Source organism: Panthera onca, chromosome C2, assembly GCF_046562875.1.
Source record: "Panthera onca isolate mPanOnc1 chromosome C2, mPanOnc1 haplotype 2, whole genome shotgun sequence".
In the NCBI taxonomy this organism is placed as follows: Eukaryota; Metazoa; Chordata; class Mammalia; order Carnivora; family Felidae; genus Panthera; species Panthera onca.
In genome coordinates, this window is record NC_138347.1 from 120,471,870 (window position 1) to 120,491,725 (window position 19,856).

The 19,856-nt window shown below is 39.1% G+C and overlaps 1 protein-coding gene across 3 annotated transcripts in view; it reads left to right on the plus strand.

The window, feature by feature from the left end:
* Nucleotides 1-19,856, plus strand: part of SLC9A9 (solute carrier family 9 member A9) — a 581,314-nt gene that overhangs the window by 478,603 nt on the left and 82,855 nt on the right. The gene's annotated exons all lie outside the window — the stretch shown is intronic.

Consider the following 19,856-nt stretch of genomic DNA (forward strand, 5'->3'; position numbering starts at 1 on the left):
AATTTATCTAAAAGTGAAAAGCTGAATTAGTCTATACTTAAGTGTTACAAAGAGCTGAAGTGAAATCTCTCAGAGTCAAACGAATTTAGTGTATTCGTGGCAACCTAATATTTCCCTAAATGCCAGATGATAAAATCGTATAGTCCTGAGGACTGATCTGTTGAACTAATTTTACTTTCTTCCCTTTGCAAAGATCTTACTTCTTGTCAGTTGGCCAGAGTAACAACAAAAATCCTTCACCCTTCTCCCAGAAACCCATTTGTGTGCTCTTGTTTCATGAGGCAAAAACATGGGGTGGGGCAGGGGGCAAAGAGAACGAGTGGTCTGAGAGGAAGAATGAGTATGATCACCACATTATAAAATAATGGAAAAGTTTGTTTTCCAGGCAGATTTGAGTAAGCTTTTCTTCATGAAGGCCAATTTTAACATTCTACCAATCAGTGTAAACATAGTGGCTCCAATACACCTTGCCTTGTGACTGACAGGGCTGAGAAGTGAGGCCTGAAGGGCTTTGCCATTGTGAATTGCAGTAAGTGGTCCATCTCTAATCCCAAGCAAAAGCACCACGGAAGAAAGGAAAGAACTGCGCTGAAAATTGAATGTGTTGGGTCTTTGTAGTTAGTTTTCCACAGTCACAAATCCTTCTCCTTTCAGGGAGAAAATGTCAGTCACTGGGTGATTTTAAAGCGCCTAAGCAATGATTAAAACCACAACAGATCAGTGGGAGAGGAGGAAGAATTAAGAACAGCCAAAAGAAATTCAAAGAGTAAGGTGCAGAAGAGGTAAAATGGAAATGGGAGAGGAGGCAAAAGAAATACAGGAAATTCACAGCAGGGAGGGAAGGAAGGCAAATTGGAGGAATGGCTATGTAAGAAAAAAAATTATGTAAGAATGAAGAGAAGCCAATTGAAGATTGCAGATATAAGCAAAAGTAAAACAGGTGAGATTTTAAAAAGCAATTCTGCAAAAGTAGAACATTCCAAGAATTACAAAATGGACATGTGCAAAGTAGAGGTTTTTTGAGCCTACAGTTTTGTTTTCCCACAGCCCTTCTCTCTCGGGACAGATACCTTGCCTTGATCAATCTTGAGCCTTTATGGACAGTGTAGGTTTCCACCACTTTAAAAGCACTCGTCTTGGCCATTAACTTCCTCTTGGAGGTTCTGGAATCTCATTAACTACGTAAAGCCTTCCTGGTCTCTCTCAGGCAAGCTGGTTCTTAGCAAGTTATGCAGGTTTATGTTCCAGGTTGATTTCTCATCTGGAAATACAGTTTTCCCCTGCCATTGCTTACAGTATCTGATAACCAAATTTTTAGGAAGTTATAAAAATTTGACTAAAGAATACACAAAAGGCTGCTTGATTATGAAACGTATAAAGTAAGAAAATGTCTTTTTGGGTTCCTGGACCCAATTTTCAAGTCATGCCTCTGACTCACTGGCTACAGATTGGAGGTTCCCATGACCTCCTCCTTGGGTTCAACTAATTTGCTGGAGTGGCTCATGGAACTTAGAGAAACATTTTACTAGCTAGTAAGTATCACCAGTTTATTATAAAAGGATAAGAGATGCAGAGGGCAAGGTATGTGGGAAAGGTTACCTAGCTTTCATGCCCTCTCAAAGTGCACCACTTTCCCCAAATCCCCACATGTTCACCAACCCAGAAGCTCTCTGAACCCTGTCCTTTGGGTGTTTATGGAGGCTTCATTATATAGGCATGACTGATCAAATCACTGGCCATTGGTGATTGAACTCCATCTCTAGCCCCTCTCCCCGCCCCCCAGAGGTGAAGGAGAGGGAAACTGAAATATCCAGCCCTCAGATCACAGATTGGTTCTCCTGGCAAGCAGCCCCCATCCTTATGTGGGGTCCAAATGCCACCTCATTAACATAACAAAGGATACCATTGTTGCTGTAATCACTTAGGAAATTCTTAAAGGCCAAATATATATATGTCTTATTATAAATTCTTATATGAATTTGTCTTATATATATGAAATTCTTCGTATATATAAGACATATATATGTCTTATATATAAATTCTTAAAGGCTATATATATATATGTCTTATTATAAATCATAATAACACAAAATGACAAATCGGAAATGAGATATAAGATGTTTTTGTTCAAATTCTGACAGTGCTGTGAGGAATGCTTTATAATGAAGAAAAGGAGTAAAGTGGGAAAAATAACTTGGAGACCAGAAATGAAAGCAGAGACTCACCCAAAATTTTAGCTTAGAGCGGTGACACTAAATTCAGATGACGTCACAGTTTTTATCTCACTTTTCACCAGGGGTTTATTTCCATATGATTGCGGACAGACTTGCAAAAACTGAAAGCAGATTTACCCTGTCAGTAGCATCTCTTCTCATGGTAATATGTCCTCCTGTGCATTCATTCTACAAATTGCAGTGCTACCACCACTGCACAAATGTATTTTCACTTAGACAACAAAGTTTTTATATCCTAGTTATGCTCTGAATTCATACCCAGAGAGTAGCAAACCAACCAGTTTCCACCTCGTGACCTCTTGAGACATCTGTATTTCCGAAACAAATCATCCACCTGGCATTTATGTTTTTTCTGCTTTTCACCTAGAACACAGGTGATGTGCCCTTTATATCTCATAGGTAGGCTGTGCCAGCCACCATCAGTGTAGGGATGATCCCCCACCCCAGGGTCAAGTGGCCTGGCCTAGGCCAAAAAGAAATTGTTGACAGGCTGAAAGAAACTGACTATGCAGTTTAGAGTTGCTCGAGTTTCATTTCAGTAAAATTGCATCATGCGAATTAGGCATCATAAAGAATTACTGATAAAAGGAAAAGAAGAATAAATAAGCCTTCATATGCACCTGTATCAGGACTCTCCAGAGAGACAGAAACAGAACCGATAGGAGTATACACACATGTGCACGCACACACACACATGCATAGATATATATGTACATACACATACATATAAATATATACAAACATATACATACACACATACACATACATACACACACACACACACACACACACACACACACACACACACACATATACATAGATTTATGTCAAGGAATTGGCTACTGTGAATGTGGGGGATGCAAGTCTAAAATTTGTAGGGCAGGCTCTCAGTCTGGAAACTCTCCGGTGGGAGCTAATGGTGCGGTCTTGAGGCAGAATTCTTTGTTCCTTAAGGAAGCCTCAGTTTTGCTCTTATGGTCATCCAACTGTCTACATGAGGCTCACTCACATTACTGAGGATTATCTCCTTAAAGTCAACTGATCGGTGACTGAGATAGTGACCCATATCCACTGAATAATTGGGTAGTAGAAAAACCAATTTTGGGGTAGTAAATAAAACCAAGCATCACAGTACTCAATTCACATTCAATTTATACCCATAATTCAGACCCTAGAAAGACCCTCTTAATGTACTATTGGTATCAGTAAAACAAGCCCCAGTTGCTCATAGTTTTGTTTTCTTTTTTTACTTTTTCATAGCATAATTCATACACATATACATTTCCATAACATTTTCCAAAAAAAACTACAGGGGAATAAAAATAATAAAAATTAACATTGAGTGAGGACAAATAATGGCCAAACATTGTGTTGGGTGCCTTACATTTATAATACCATTCCACCTCCACAGCTCTGTAGGAGGTTGGAAGGGTCTAGAGAGTATGGTGCAAACCAAATGGATTGCTGATTGTGTTGGTCTTCACTGAAACAACCTGGGCTCCTTTGTTCAAGAGCGTTATTGGAAGCCTATGGTGCCAAAATTGATGGGTAATTAAGATTTCTTTGTGATTCAAGGTGGGCAGCAATTCTGAATCACGCAGTGCGAAGGAAAATTTGAGAAGGGGGAGATGAAAAAGGAAAGGATGTTACTGACCACAGATGATTTGCCAGTGTGTACATTATTTCATTTAATCCTCCTAACCACCCATTTCATTTTATTTCATTCTTACAACCACCCTTTTGGAAGTGGAAGAAACAAAGTCTCAGAGAACTTAAAAAAACTTTGTTAAGCTTCCATAGGTAGTGTTGGTTCCATGATTCAAGCCCAGATCTCTCACCATCAGGTCCATCAATATACTTATGTGAACTTTCTCATTGACAACTCTGTATCCATTAGATCCCTCACTTTACATGTAAAACCCCATCTAAATATGTTCATTAAGTCACTATTAAAGTGATGAATACATGATGTAGTACAGAGCTCACATCTCAAATACCTGTTGAAGATACATGCGATGATAAAGTTAGGAATCTTGATTGGTCACCCTAAGAACAGCACCATAAAGGAGTCCCCCGGTTTCTGGGTCAGGTCTTCAACTTTTCAGGGGCAGAACGTTAAATATGCCAAAAACTCCAAGAATGGTTTAGGTTCATAGAAATGGATGCACCTTAGCCAAGTTCAAAGGAGGTACAAGAGCCAGACACCAAATTGCTAAGTCATGATCTGTATCCTCATGGGGAGAAATGTCCTTTCCCAGCTGTGGAAAGGTTCAAGTCACAATCTGGTTTCTAGTGGCCCTCTGGACCCACCTCTTACTCTTGCTCCCTGGCTCACTATGCTCCAGCCACTCTGGCCTTCCTGAGATGCATCGAGCACATTCCTGCTTCCAGGCCTTTGCACTGACTCTTCCCTCAGACATTCATATGCTTCCCTCCTTCACTCTTTCATTCAAATTGTCAGTGAGACTTTCTGGCTCCATATTTAAATTAGCAATCCCAACAGGAGCACTCCGTCATCCCTTATTTGTTTCATTTTTCACCGTAACACTTATCACCATCTGACACAGTATGTATTTTATTCATTTGTTTCAATAGTCTCCTCCAACCAGGTTATGTGCTTTCTTGAAACAGGTATTTGGGTCTGTTCTTACTCACTAGTGTGTTCTCAGGGCATAGAACAGTGCCTACCACATAGTGGACACTCAGTAAATATTTATGGAATGAATGAATAAATGAATGAATGAATAAAGCAAGCAAGCAAGCAGTATTTTCTATTCAGGGCATCTTCATTCTAGACAGACATTGATGTAGCAGGAAAATCCAAATAATTATTATTTTTTTAATATTTATTTTTGAGAGAGAGACAGAGAGACAGAGTGTGAGTGGGGGACGAGTAGAGAGAAAGGGAGACACAGAATCCAAAGCAGGCTCCAGGCTCCAAGCTGTCAGCACAGAGCCCGACATGGGGCTCAAACCCATGGACCACAAGATCATGACCTGAGCCAAAGTCAGACACTTAACCAACTGAGCCACCCAGGCGCCCCCAAATAGTTATTTGTAGGTTGCTGAGTTTGAAACCAGGGCAAGGCAGAATAGATAATTTTGGGTTTTCACCCAGACTTCCATTTGGTATCCAAACAACATCTACACCCCCAAGACTCAGTGTCCCTCTCCCCAAGCAGGGACAGCCACCACAGCAGACATGGATCTTTGTTTCCTCACTGACCTCCTTCCTATCGTTGGTTCATCCTTCCTTAGGCTTAATTAGTACACCTCATCTGCTACATGCAAGCCTGGATCTAGCTTAGAACCCACTCTCTGTCTGGGTAACTTTGAATACATCTTATCTCACCTATTGTGTGTGGATTTTAGTATTAGATTACAGAGCTCAAAATTTTAGAGCCACCTATCATCCTCACTAACAATCTCTTATAACAAGGAGGTTAGAAACAGAAAGTAATACCCCCTTATTCATATCTTTAAGGCATCGGGTAAAATGATTTGCTCAGATCCACAGTGTTACAGCCGGAGTGGGAATCTTAGGTTGCCTTATTCATAGGTGACTAATGATCCTGTTCAACTGTCTGTTTCCTACAGTCTCTTTCCATTCTATCATTTATCATGTCTCTCCTTAAGAGATATGTGTATTTTAGTGCTTAAGCATGTGTATATATTAGTTTTACAATTGTGAATGACACAGGATAAGAATGACCTTTTCCAAAGTAAAAAGGGCAGCCAAAATCATTTTTAGCACTTCCTGTATATCGACATCAGCTGAAAATAAGGAGTTATTATGTGGTTGCCAACCTTTTACATAAATGTAAGAAAGTGCAAAGATAACAATGGATTGGCAAGTTGACACAGTAACAGAATGACAGAAAACAACATGGATGGAGACTTCCTTCCCATCACTGGTTTGGAATGAAGAGTGCACTGAGGTATTACCAACAAAATGAAAGGCCCACGGCAGACGTGTGGAAGCTGCAGCTCTTGAGTTTCCCATTAAAGAGTCTGGCAAGAGAAGTGGCAGATACCAGACCCCCTCCTCTACTGAAGTGTGACAGGCTGGGGCTGCATTCCAGGAAAGTAAAGGCAAACCTCAGGATCATCCAAAATGACACTTGGAACCAAGTATTTAATGGATTTAAATGTAATTGCATTATAGTCTTAACAAAAAAAAGGAGGGAGAAAAAAAAACCCTTCCCCTCCTAAAACCTGACAGGATTCATTATATCCCACACAGTCGTACTTATTTTAAATCGTAGGTATGAATATTGTGAGCAGCAATTTCCATTTTAAATGATGATCACTGCATTGCAGTTTTACTTATTCTGACTAGCAGAAGCATCCATGAATTATTTATTGGGGTAGTACTGTGGCCTTGTGAATGACTTGAGTTTACTTCACAAAAAATTCTCAGAGGAGCAAGGAATGTTAGCTCTATGATCCCCATTTTATAAATGAGGCAACAGAGCCCAAAGGAGAGAAAAAGCATATCCAAGGTTACTGACGGACTTGGAGCCAGCATTCATAATCAACAAAGAGCAGGCTGTGTCCACCTAAGGAATCCAAGGGTCCTGGCTCTGGTGGTCCATCCACTGAGTTTTGGTAGCGTAAATATATGTGTGACATTATTGTTTGCAAGTGTGTCTGGCATACAATTGGCAGTTGTATATGATAGCCTCTTTGGTGGCTCATCAAAAGCTTCACTAGTTTGCAGGCAGAGGATATAAGGAAGATATCTTTCATTCAATTTTATTTAGTGCCTACTATGCGCCAGGCAATATGCTAGGTTCTGAGGACCCTTTCAAATGGCAGGTGGTCCTTAGCATAGGAAAGAGAGACCCTGGCATCTCCAGAGTTTAATGGAGGAGTGGGGAAGGAGAGACCTCTCTGGAAAAGCCATAAATTAAAATTATTTATAACCTTAACTTTGCAAAATGGAAACAGGTGACTCCATAAGTGGTTTCAGAAAGCGGATTTTGAAATATTGGAAATATAAGTAATCAGCTTTGTAAAGACTGTCTCTGCATATGGTACACGGGACATTGTAACTGTTTGCCCCTGAGAAGCTGGATGTAGGGAGGAGCTAAGCTTGCACCAGGCAGCAGGGCAGCTACCACTCTTATCCAGGTGGGTAATTCATTGGGTATTCAGCTTGACTTTGGTCAACCTTGTCCTCATAGGTGCTGGTGTAGAAAGATCTTATAGATAGCCCTTGACATAGCACCTAAGTGAAATGAAATTAAAATTTACTAAAAAATAGATAAAAAATAAATAAATAAAAAACCACTAGGTTACTGGGCCCTTGTGTTCCCACAACTTGTTGGTAAGAACCAATGTAGGGGAATGTTAATGGTACCTGGATGGAAACACAGACTGTCTTTTGTCCAGGTCCTGACTTAGGGCTTCCATGATTTCTTATTCCATATAATGGGTATTCTCATTACTGTCCTCTATTTTGGCTAAATCTATGAGAAAAGTTGGTGAGTTATTAGTTTTGATTTTGGGTTTTTTTCTTTACTACTGGAAACTTTTTCATTTACCTCTCAGAGCCAAAACATGATTAAGACAGTTAAGTGGGTGCAGGTTTCTCAAGATTCTATAGCCTAAATACATTGCAGTATTCCATAGTTGGACTAAAAACTCTTCTGGAGGCCTGAGAAGTGACTACAAGTATGACTTTGTGAATTGTTGGCTGAAAATGTTGGATCTCCCACCGTGAATGTGAAAAGTTATAGGTCCTGAGATGATAACTGAGCTTTCTACAATAATCTTAGGACTCTACAAGAATTTTGACATCCTTGATTTTTTTTTGCCTTCTATAAAAATTTTAAGAATATTCTATTAAATGAAAATGCTTTCCCATTTCATCTTTAAGCAAATGATATGAAAATATGGATTTATGCATATAAAAAATCAGAAAGTGACTCCTCTTCTCGAATGAATTCATAAAGTAAATTCCTTTAAATCCCATTAAAAACAAATCTATTGAACACTTTCTCATTGCAAAGTACCCTATTAGATTCTCCTCATTTCGCTGTTTATTCACTTACTTGTTACATGTTTACCAAGAGCCTACCATGACTCAGGCACTATCCTGGCACTAGGAACACAGCCACTGACAAATTCTCACAAAGTTTACATTCTACTCTGGCTCTGTTTTTAAATTTCTGATTTACAGATGTCTTTGCAGGAACATGACTGTGGTATAAAGAAAGATACACTTAGACATTCCACTCTTGGTTTTTATCAAATTGAGGAAAGTCTGGCTCACAGATCAGGATATATTGATTTGCTATTGTAACCTGTCTGCTTACTAGCTGTGTAAATTTGGGAAAGACTGGGCACCATCTCCGTGCCCAGTCTCTAAATTGCAAAATGGAAATACTGGAAGTTCCCACCTCCAAGGATTGTTTTGGGAATTAAATGAGTTAACACAAAGCACTTAGATAAGTACTTAATAATGTTAGCTTCATTATATTATCATGACTACCTGTTGATGGCTACATCCCTTAAATGGAGACGTCATGTAATTGCTTCATATTCACCATCATTTATTATATCTGAGTGACCAAAGTATCCATTATTTTGTATGCTTGCAAGTTTCAGTTGCAACAGCCATATTTTACTACCATAGGAAAGTCTTCAGTTGCCACATAAACGAAAGCTTCCACTTACACTATAAATCATATAAAATTCTTCTTATTTGATCTTGAGTCAATGGATATAGTGGTGTTAGGCAGTTTCCTTGTGTCCTCTGTTCTGCACATGCAATTGCTTCATTTATGATTTTTCTAAGTTATAGTCCATCGTCCCATAGTTATTTTTCTGGAAATTACACCATAGATAACAATTTTGACTTGATAGAGAAGGGCAGCAATTTTGCTGTTCCACAATGAAAGCAATACAAGCCTTTGATGATAATTATTCCTCTTGTACCTTCTCATGATAAAGAAAATCTTTCAATTGCACCTTTCAGGTGGTGTTTTGTCATTAGCTATAAGATGTTATATTTGAAGATTTCTGGGTCAGCATTGAATCATTTTATTTGGAAAAAAAAGAAGAAGGAAAAATGTTGAGACTGACAAAAGTATATGTATTACCTTAATGTTGCCAGATTTGAATTTAGGTTTAATATTTCTTCCCTATGGGAAAGAGTATTTTGCTTAAATTTTCTTCAACTGTTACTTGCTCACTCCTTCTCAACTGTAGGAGCCAACGCATTTACAGGCTGCCAACACATTCATGAGCTACCAGAAACACATTATTAGCATGAGCCATTGCCACCAGCCTCACGTATTCTCACCTGACAGGGAGACAGAGACAGGGTCTGTTCTGGGGACCACACTATTCAGCCCTTGTCTGCGTGTGAAGTTGTGATAGACACAACACAACGCATGTGGGCAGACATGGCTCTGCCTAATTAAAGTTCACTTCCCCAGGTAGATGATGATGACAGATTCTCGATGTACGTCAAATCAACTCATAAATAAAAGTGGGCAAAGAGATCAGTGTCCTGGTGGTTAGAGGATGAAGAGATTGTTGGAGAAACAAATACTGTTCTTTTAATCATGTGGCAAAGAGTCTGTGGGGAATTGGGATTTCCTAACATGAAATGAAACAATGGGAAGGGAGGAAGAGCATACTGGGCAAAGGGAATGCTGTGGAGAACTCGTGTAGGTGTGGCATGCGTAGCCGAAAGGAGCCTGAATGGATCTGCCTGCAAGGCACAGAATTGGAAGAAAGACGAGAAAGGAGGTAGTCTCCAGAGAACAGTGCTTTCAGCCTTTGAAGTAGAGGATGACACTCTTATACCCTACACTTTGTCTTATCAGAATTCTCTCTTATTAGTATTAATTTTATATTTTTGTTTAACAAATCAGGTAGCTAAGGGTAGAGCAATGTATCATAGGCTGAAGGGCCTTGAAGTTTCCTTTCTGTCACAAATCTGATTCATCTGTGTGACAGTCATTGATAGGGTACCTACACATTTAATGCTTCCAGAATTAGATTTGGTTTTAATATTTATTCCTCCTGAAAAAAAAAATAAGTATTTTGTTTAAATATTCTTCCATTGTCTTAACTGAATTTAGTTTTAATGCTTCTTCTCTAAGAACAAATGTAAGTATGTCTTCGAGCTTCTTTTGAGGTCACGAAATAAGAAATGGTGAGATAGTAAGAAATACTGGTTGCCCTCAAGATACCAGCATCCTAATGAGGTGGAGACAGCAGCAATGAGTAAGAACTATGTTAAAGTTATGAGCAAAGTGTTGTGGAAGCCAGCAGCTGGTATAGCCAACTAACCAGCTGTGGAGAATCAGGGAAGCCACACAGAGTAACTTTTGAACTGGGTGGGGGAAAAAAGTAAGACTGTAAGGAGCTGGGCTGAGGGTGTGAGGCACTTCCTGGCAATGGAAGCAGCTCAGGCAAAGACACAAACAGGGTGTGAGGTGTTTGGAAAATGGTGAGAGTTTCAGTGTGACTGGATCAATGGGAAGCAAAACTGGAGAGTTACCATGTGGACAGATGGGGCAGAACCACCTGTGTGATGGTCAAGAAAATGGATTTTATCCTAATGAGTGCAGGAAACCAATGCAGCACCTTAAGCATGGAGTCACACAGTCCAATCTATTATAATGAAGAGAACTCGTGGCCATCTGGAAAGTGGTGCAATGGGGAGAGCAGAAAAATTAAAATGATTCTGGATAGTTGCTAATGAAAACACCCACCAGTTTCCTATGTGGGTAAAAATGAGGACAGGAATGTTTTCATTCTTCTTTGAAAGATGCTTTGGAACACTGAGGATGTGTTCCAAAATACAAATGTATTTAAAGATAAACATTATTTCAGTAAGAGATTGGTGTTTAAGTTTCACTAACGAAAATGATCCAGTGGTATAATTGTTAGAGTCTACCAAAATATTTTCTGCTTTACTTTTTAAATTATTAACAAGCTATTGATTTGTATGTAAGGGGAAATAATAGACTGATTTCCTCTAACAAAGGCAAAAAAAAAATCAAACAGGATTTAAATATGAGAGAGAGAAGTAGAGCAGGCAAAAGAAAAGTCACTTGGGAACACAAATTTTGATTTTCATACTTGGGGTACAATGCTGAGTAGCTGGCAGCCAGCAAAAAAGTCGATCAGGGGATTCTGCCCTTGAGCAGCCAAGTGGCTCATCAGAGGAAGCCATTTCAGTTGTTTGTTTATTCTCCAGAAGACCCAAGGGGCTTAACTTGAATGCTTACAGAATAGACAGTCTCTGCATTCTGCATTATGTCCATCAGCGTATTCTTTGTCAGCACCTCCAGCCCTATGTAGGCCAGGTCCGCACGGTTTCCTTATTCAAATTGTCCACTGGTCATCAAAAAGGTAAATTAAAGAAGCCAAGGCAATCCAGTTTTAGATAAAAGTGCAAAGCAAAAAACAAAAAAACAAAAAACATTTCCATTGTGGTAAGTGCAAGAAGTCTTGATTGGGCCTGCTTTGCCATCTGAAGACTGCCTCGCTACGCACTACCTCACCTTGTCCTCCACCAGTAGCAATCTTGCCATCTTGTCTTTCTTGAAGATGCGCCTTTGCTGGCTACTGTTAAGGTGACCAACTTTTTTTCTGGTTTCCTGTTTTGGCACTGAAAGTCCTGCTTCCTGAGAAGCCCCTCCGTCCTAGGCACAATGGGACAGTTGGTCATCTCAGTACTTTCCCCCGGGGATTGTAAGAATTAACTCCATGCTGCAATGGTAATAAGATATGTGAATGCTGCACCTTAAAGAGGTTCCTGGAAGCATCTTGCATTTTCTATCAAGTTCTTTGGGCAATTTTTTTATTGTGGCGAAATACACATTACATAAAATGTGCCATTTTAACCATTTTTATTTATTTCTCTTTCTTATTGAAGTTTAACTAACATACAGTGTTATATTAGTTTCAGGTGTATTATATAATGATTCAACAATTTGATATATTACTCAGTGCTCATCAAGATAAGTGTACTCTTGATCCCATTTATCTATTTCACCTATCCTCCCACCCACCTCCCCTCTGGCAACCACCAGTTTGTTAGTTTGTTCTATGTATTTAAGAGTCTGGTTTTTTTGTCTCTAAATGTTTCCTAATTTAAAAAGCCAACTCAGTCTTTCATCTCAGCTTCTCATATTTCAGTTACCAATCCATGGTCAGAAATGGGAGAATTTCTGACAGAAGTTTTTTGGGACAGCTACTTGCCAGTGGTAGCCAATGCTATGGGCTTTTAAATGTAGGAGAAGCAGCAGGGGAGAGCTAACCTTTTTCCAAAGGAAACAGACACATCCTCAAACGATTACTTTTTATATTTCTTGAAACCATTTCCTTGGAATTTCTTGAAATCCACCAGTGTGTTGGGTTTCACTGACCTGTTCACTGTAAACATGGCCAGAGCTTATTTCCAGCTTGTATGTATGTACAGGCTCCTAAGCAAGTCTACCTCTAATCATTTATTATGTGGTTAATACAAGGAACAGGAAAGAGGGTAACTGCTTCTCCTTTCCTCACTGCTCTTTCCCAGAAAGCAAGCACCCCTCTCCCCACATCCTGCACTGGTGCCTAGTGCTGGGATTGCAGGTGCACTTCACGTGGACACAGACCATGTTTGGAGCTCCCAAAAGCAGCGTGCCAGTGTCTGTCAGGAGGAGTGGCTGCCCCAGGCTAGCTGCATGCACTGAAGACTCCAGGTGCCAAAAGGAAGAGGGGACCCCAGTTCAGAAGCAGGTGCCCCACATTGAAACAGCTTCAGCAGCACAAGCTCAGAAGCCTAGGTTTTAGCTTAACCAATTATTTTTCCATTTTTTTTTTTTTAATTATTAGATTGAAGTCTTCAGGCCTTCTCTGAACTAAAATGTTTAGAATATGAGCATTATGATAATTGGTAATTGTACAAGCACTTTGCAAACATCAAGTGCTTCATAAAGTTGAAATGATACTAAATTCAATGACAGGTTTATAGGCCTGAAGGCCCTCAGACCCACTATGCAGATATAAACAATTTTATTACATTTTTATTATTTTTAAATTCTAGCTAACTTCCTATGATATTCAAGATTATGATGAGCACATAAGTCTCCTCTCAGTCTGCAGATATGTCTTATTAAGAAATCTTCCTCCCCAACTCTCTGGCACCCACAAATCCCTTGAAGATGACGCACTGTGTAATCAATGTACCCCATGCCTCCATTAATTAGCCCATTAAGAATCTCTATCCTTTAAATTCCTAGAAGCAAACTCAACCATGAAGACGTAGAAAAATTTGAACAAAACAGTTATTAGTAACAAAATTGAATCAGTAATCAAAAAACTCCCAACAAACAAAAGTCCAGGACCAGACGGCTTCACAGGTGAATTCTACCAATTATTTAAAGAAGAATTAATACCTATTCTTCTCAAACTATTCCAATAAATACAAGAAGAAGGAAAACTTCTCAAATTCATTCTATGAGGTCAGCAATACCCTGATACCAGAAACAGAAAAAGACATTACAAAAAAAAGAAAACTACAGGACAATATCCTTGATGAATATAGATGCAAAAATCCTCACTAAATATTAGCAATCAAATCCAACAATATATTAAAAGAATCATTTGCCATGATCAAGAGGGATTTATTCTAGGGATGTAATGGTAGTTCAATATTTACAAATCAATCAGTGTGATACATCACATTAAAAAGAGGAAAGATAGGGCGCCTGGGTGGCTCAGTCGGTTAAGCGTCTGACTTCGGCTCAGGTCACGATCTCGCGGTCCGTGAGTTCGAGCCCCGGGTCGGGCTCTGTGCTGACTGCTCAGAGCCTGGAGCCTGTTTCAGATTCTGTGTCTCTCTCTCTCTGACCCTCCCCCATTCATGCTCTGTCTCTCTCTGTCTCAAAAATAAACGTTAAAAAAAATTTTTTTAAATAAAAAAAAAGAAGAAAGATAAAAACCATATGACCATCCCAGTAGATGCAGAAAAAACATTTGACAAAATACAACATGATAAAAACTCTCAACAAAGTGCATTTAGAAGAAACAAATAACATAATAAAGGCCATGTATGAAAACCTCACAGCTAACATCATACTCAATAGTGAAAAACTGAAAGCATTCCCTATAAGGTCAGGAACAAGACAAGGATGTCCACTCTCACCCCTTTTATTCAACAAAGTACTGGAATTCCTAGCCCTATATAGCCGTAATACAAGAAATGGAAACAAAAGGCATCCAAATTGGTAAGAAATAAGTAAAACTGTCATTATTTGCAGATGACATGATACTGTATAGAGAATACTCTGAAGACTCCCAACAAAAAACTATCAGAACTAATGAAGAATTCAGTAAAGTTGCAGGATACCAAATTAATATACAGAAATCTGTTGTGTTTATACACACTAATAATAAATAGTAGAAGGAAAAATTAAGAAAATAATTCCATTTACAATTGCACCAAAAAGAGTAACACATCTAGAAATAAATTTAATCAAGGAGGTGAATTACCTGTACTCTGAAAACTTTAAGACACTAATGATAGAAATTGAAGATGACACAAACAAATGGAAAGATACACCATGCTCATGGACCAGAGGAATTAATATTGTTTAAATGTCCATATTACCCAAAGCAATCTATAGATTCAATGCAATCCCTATGAAAATACCAATAGCATTTTTCACAGAACTAGAACAAACAATCCTAAAATTTGTATGGAACCACAAAAGACCTCAAATAACCAAAGCAATCTTGAGAAAGAAGAACAAAGCTGGAGGTATCATAATTTGGGATTATAAGATGTTCTACAAAGCTGTAGTAATAAACAATAGTATGGTACTGGCACAAAACGAGACACATAGATCAATGGAAAAGGATAGAGAGTCCAGAAACAACCCCATGCCTGTATTGTCAATGAATCGATAACACCAGGGGTAAGAATATACAATGGGGAAAAGATTGCTTCTTCAATAAATGATGTTGGGAAAACATGACAGCTCCATGCAAAAGAATGAAACGAGACCACTTTTTTACACCATATACAAAAATAAACTCAAAATGAATTAAAGCCCTAAATGTGAAACCTGAAACCATAAAATTCCTAACAGAAAACATAGGCAGTAATCTCTTGGATATTGGCCTTAGCAACATATTTATGGATACGTCTCCTCAGGCAAAGGAAACAAAAGCAAAAATAAACTATTGGGACTATATCAAAATGAAAAGCTTTTGCGCAACAAAGGAAACTATCAACAAAACAAAAAAGCAACTTACGGAATGGAAGAAAATATTTGCAAATAATATATCCAATAAGGGGTTAATATTCAAAATATATAAAGAGCTTGTACAACTCAACACCAAAAAAAAAATCTAATTAAAAAATGAGCAGAGGACCTGAATAGACATTTTTCCAAAGAACACATGTAGATTGCCAACAGACACATGAAAAGATGCTCAACATCACTAATCACCAGGGAAATGTAAATCAAAACCACAATGAGATATCACCTCATATCTGTCAGAATGTCTAGAATCAAAAAGACAAGAAATAACAAGTGTTGGTGAGGATGTGGAAGAAGGGGAATCCTCATGTACTGTTGGAGGGAACATATATTAGTACAACCTCTGTGGAAAACAATATAGAGGTCCCTCAAAAAATTGAAAATAGAAATACTGGGGCACCTTGGTGGCTCGGTCAATTAAGCAACCAACTCTTGATCTTGGCTCAGGTCATGGTCTCATGGTTCATGAGATTGAGCCCCGCATCGGGCTCTGTGCTGACAGCACGGAGCATGCTTGGGATTCTCTCTCTCCTCTGTCTGCATCCATCTCTCTCTCTCTCTCTCTCTCTCTCTCTCTCTCTCTCAAAATAAATAAATTAATAAACTTTTTTAAAAAGGAAATAGAAATACCATATGATCCATTAATTCCACTACTGGGTAATTACCTTCAGAAAGTGAAAACACTAATTTGGAAAGATATATGCACCCCAATGTTTACTGCATCATTATCTCCAATAGCCAAGATATGGAAGCAATCCAAGTGTCCATCAATAGATAAGTGGATAAGGAAGATGTGGTATATATATACAGTGGAATATTACTCAGCCATAAAAAAGAATGAAATTTTGCCATTTGTGATGACATGGATAGACCTAGAGGGTATTATATGATAAGTGAAATAAGTCAGAGAAAGACAAATGCTACAGGATTTCACTTAAATGTGGAATCTAGAAAACAAAGCAAATGAGCAAACAAAAAACCCACTCTTAAATACAGAGAAAAAAAAATTGTGGTTGCCAGAGGGAAGGTGGGTGATGAGATGGGTAAAATAGGTAAAGGGTATTAAGAGGTACAAACTAACGGAGATGAAAAGTACAGCACAGGGAATATAGTCAATACTATTGTAGTAATGTTGTATGGTGACTACATTTATTATAGTGAGCATTGAGTAATAAATAGAAATGTTGAATCACTACACTATATGCCCGAAATTTATATAAAATTGTATGTCAACTACAATTTAAGAAAAGAATCCCTAATCTTGCAAACCTCACTTACATGTGAAACCTAAAAAGTTCAAGCTCATGAAAGTAGAAAGTATAATGGTGGTTACCAGGGGCTGAGATTTAGGGAAAATAGGAAGATGTTGGTCAAAGGTTATTAAGTTTCACTTATGCAGGATGAGTCAGTTATGAAAATCTAATGTGCAGCATGGTGACTATAGTTAATAATACTAAATCATATACTTAAAATGTTCTAATAAGATAGTTGGCCTTATATATTCTCACCACACACACACACACACACACACACACACACACACACACAAATAGTAACTATCTAAGGTGATGGATTTGTTACTTAGCTTGATGTGGTAATCATTTCATAATGTATTCATACATCTAAACATCATTTTGTACATCTTAAATGTATACAATTTTTATTTGTCAACTGTACCTCAGTAAAGCTGGGGGGGGGAGGTGGAAATAATCCCTATCCTTGACCTTCCAGCAAGTAGAAGCTGGTGCTCTTCCTTCCTGACTTGGCCATTGTGAGAGCTCTTTGTGTTCCTGTTAGGAATTACTGATTAAATCCCTGATGAACATAGCTCTCTTGCTTGCTCAGTCTCTTGCAAATCTTTGAAAATGCTGTCTAGACCATTTGGAAGAAACAGATTAGATTTAAACCAGAGTTTCCCAAACTGCTGATCAGAACTCACTAATGGTTCTCAAAATCAATTTGGCAGGTTCCTAACCAGCACTTTTAATAAACGAAAGCACACTAGAGAAAATCTGAGGGTGTATTGCAAAATTAGAAGTTAATACTATTTCATGAAATTTGTTTCATAAGTGTGTATGTGTGTGTGTGTGTGTGTGTGTGCATGCTCACACACGCATGACGTACGCACTGCTTTGTGATATATAATGTGTTTCTTAACTGGAGTCATGATCAAAAAGTTTTACTACTTGATCTAAGCTGACCTCAGGCCCTTATCCAGGAACTCCCAGGCCTCCTCACCTAATTGCTTTAAGTGCCAGGCAAGGTTGGAGGAGCTGTGAAGAGCTCAGAGGAGAGAGAGCCATAACTCTCCTGGATTATTTTGGAAGAGTTCATGGAGTCAGTGGGTCTGAGCTGGACTTTGAGGAAATGGTAGAATTGACAAGTAGCAGTTGGAGGGAAGCAAAGGAAAGGCCAGATGCAGGAGAGAGAAAAGCATCACAGAACTATAAAATAGAGCAAATTTGAAGATCTGGCCCCTAGACCTGCTTTGGACCCTCAGCTATGGAACCTCAGGTTCTAGACCTGCTCAGAACCAACATTTTCTAATCTGTGAAATGAGTATAATTGTATCTACCCCACTCAGCAACCATAATTTTTAAATGGAAAAAGGTTAAGTGAAACCATTTTGAAAACTATGAAGTATCAAACAAACACTAGCTAATGCTTATAAGTTTTTTAAGCAAAGCAAAGGTGAGAATGTGGGGAAGTATTATGTATGCTTGGGATAAAGTGAGGATGACAGCGTGGTACACTTAGCGTTGGGTATTAGAGAAGGGACTAAAAAGCCGTGTTTATGGAACGCCGTAAATATTTTGAGTATCAGATGAAGGTGTCTGGATTTGATTCCGTAGATAAGGGGGAATCTGATGATTTGTAGACATAGGAGTGACACAGAGTCTTGTTTTAGAAAGACTGATCTAACAGCACTGATTAGGGAGAAGTCACAAAGGCCTAAGTGATGGTTGTTGTGATAAGACTAGAGAGGAAAGAGATAGATTCTAGAAAATTCTAGCCCCAAATTCACAGAACCCAATGCTGTGTTACTAAGGGTATCGAGGCTGCAGAGAGAAGGGCCAGGGAGGTGTAGTTACAAGGAGGTGGGGGGCTCTGAGTGGCTGGGGCGGGGGGAGTAGTCCAGCCCTCCTCACTGTACATTTGCTTCTGCCAGTCACAGAAAGAGTGAAGGCAGGCAGACTGCTCCAATGGAGAAGACAAGCAGTTCGTTCGCCCCAGGTGGAAACTTATTTATATGAGCCTGCTCTGTCTTCTTGCTGAGCCTATTCTTTGGGATAAACAAGCCACTCACCCAGCCTTGCCTCATAAATGGAGTTCTCTAGACCTCTGAGTGAACTCATTTTTTCTTCTGAGCTACTCCCCCTTAGTGAGATGCTCTGCCATTAATATCCTACTCAAAAAGAGGCAGAATGCTTATTTTAGTATTTCATAAAAATTCAGTCACATCAACCTGTCTTCTGTTTGTAGACTTTGCTTAAATTAACCTTCAGGTTAACTTATGTTATGAATACATCACTGATACTACATCCAACCAAGTGAAGTTCAAACTTATTGGTCTGGAGCAGCATGGAGTCAAATAAGTAGGTTTAAATCTTTGCCAATTACTAGCTGTGTGATACTGAGGAAGTTATTGAACTCTCTGAACTTTGATTTCCTAATCTTTAAAATGGGGATGATGATCATGATAATACCTATCTTTCAGGATTGTTGTAAGATTCGTGACGTCAGACTTAGTAATTATACCTAATACAGAGCTTAGAAAAAAAATAGGCCCTCAATAAAGGGCTGCTATCATTATTATTACTTAATGGCATCAATTAATGTGTTCCACCCTCCTTCATGATCACACACTATGGCTTTTCCCTAGTTCCAGGGGATGAGGCTTGCCCAGGTTCTGCCCAAGGAGAGGAGCTTCCAGGGTGACCTTGAAACGCCTGCCTCTGTAGGAGCAAAAAGGCTCTCACAGCTCCTCTCTTCTCAAGTAAACACCTTTAAGCCCACCTACAGGCTTTTCAGGCAAAACAACTTTGTTCCAGCTCAACGGTGGTTGGTCTGAATATGCCACATGTCCCTCACTGGGAGTAAACACATGGAGGTAGGACTACTGCATGTGTTTTCACCCTGGTCTCCCAGTAGCCAGGAGCAAGGCATTCAGAGCAGGGGAAGATGGAGTCCCCTGGCTGCAGTCAGCTGAGACCTGGGGCAGCTGGCTTCCTCCTGCCCCATGGTCAAGAGGATGGTTGGAGATCCCATCTGGCCATGAAATTGCCTGTTTTTCCATCGTAAAATATGATGGCAAGCATTACACTCAAGCATCACTTTCAGTGAA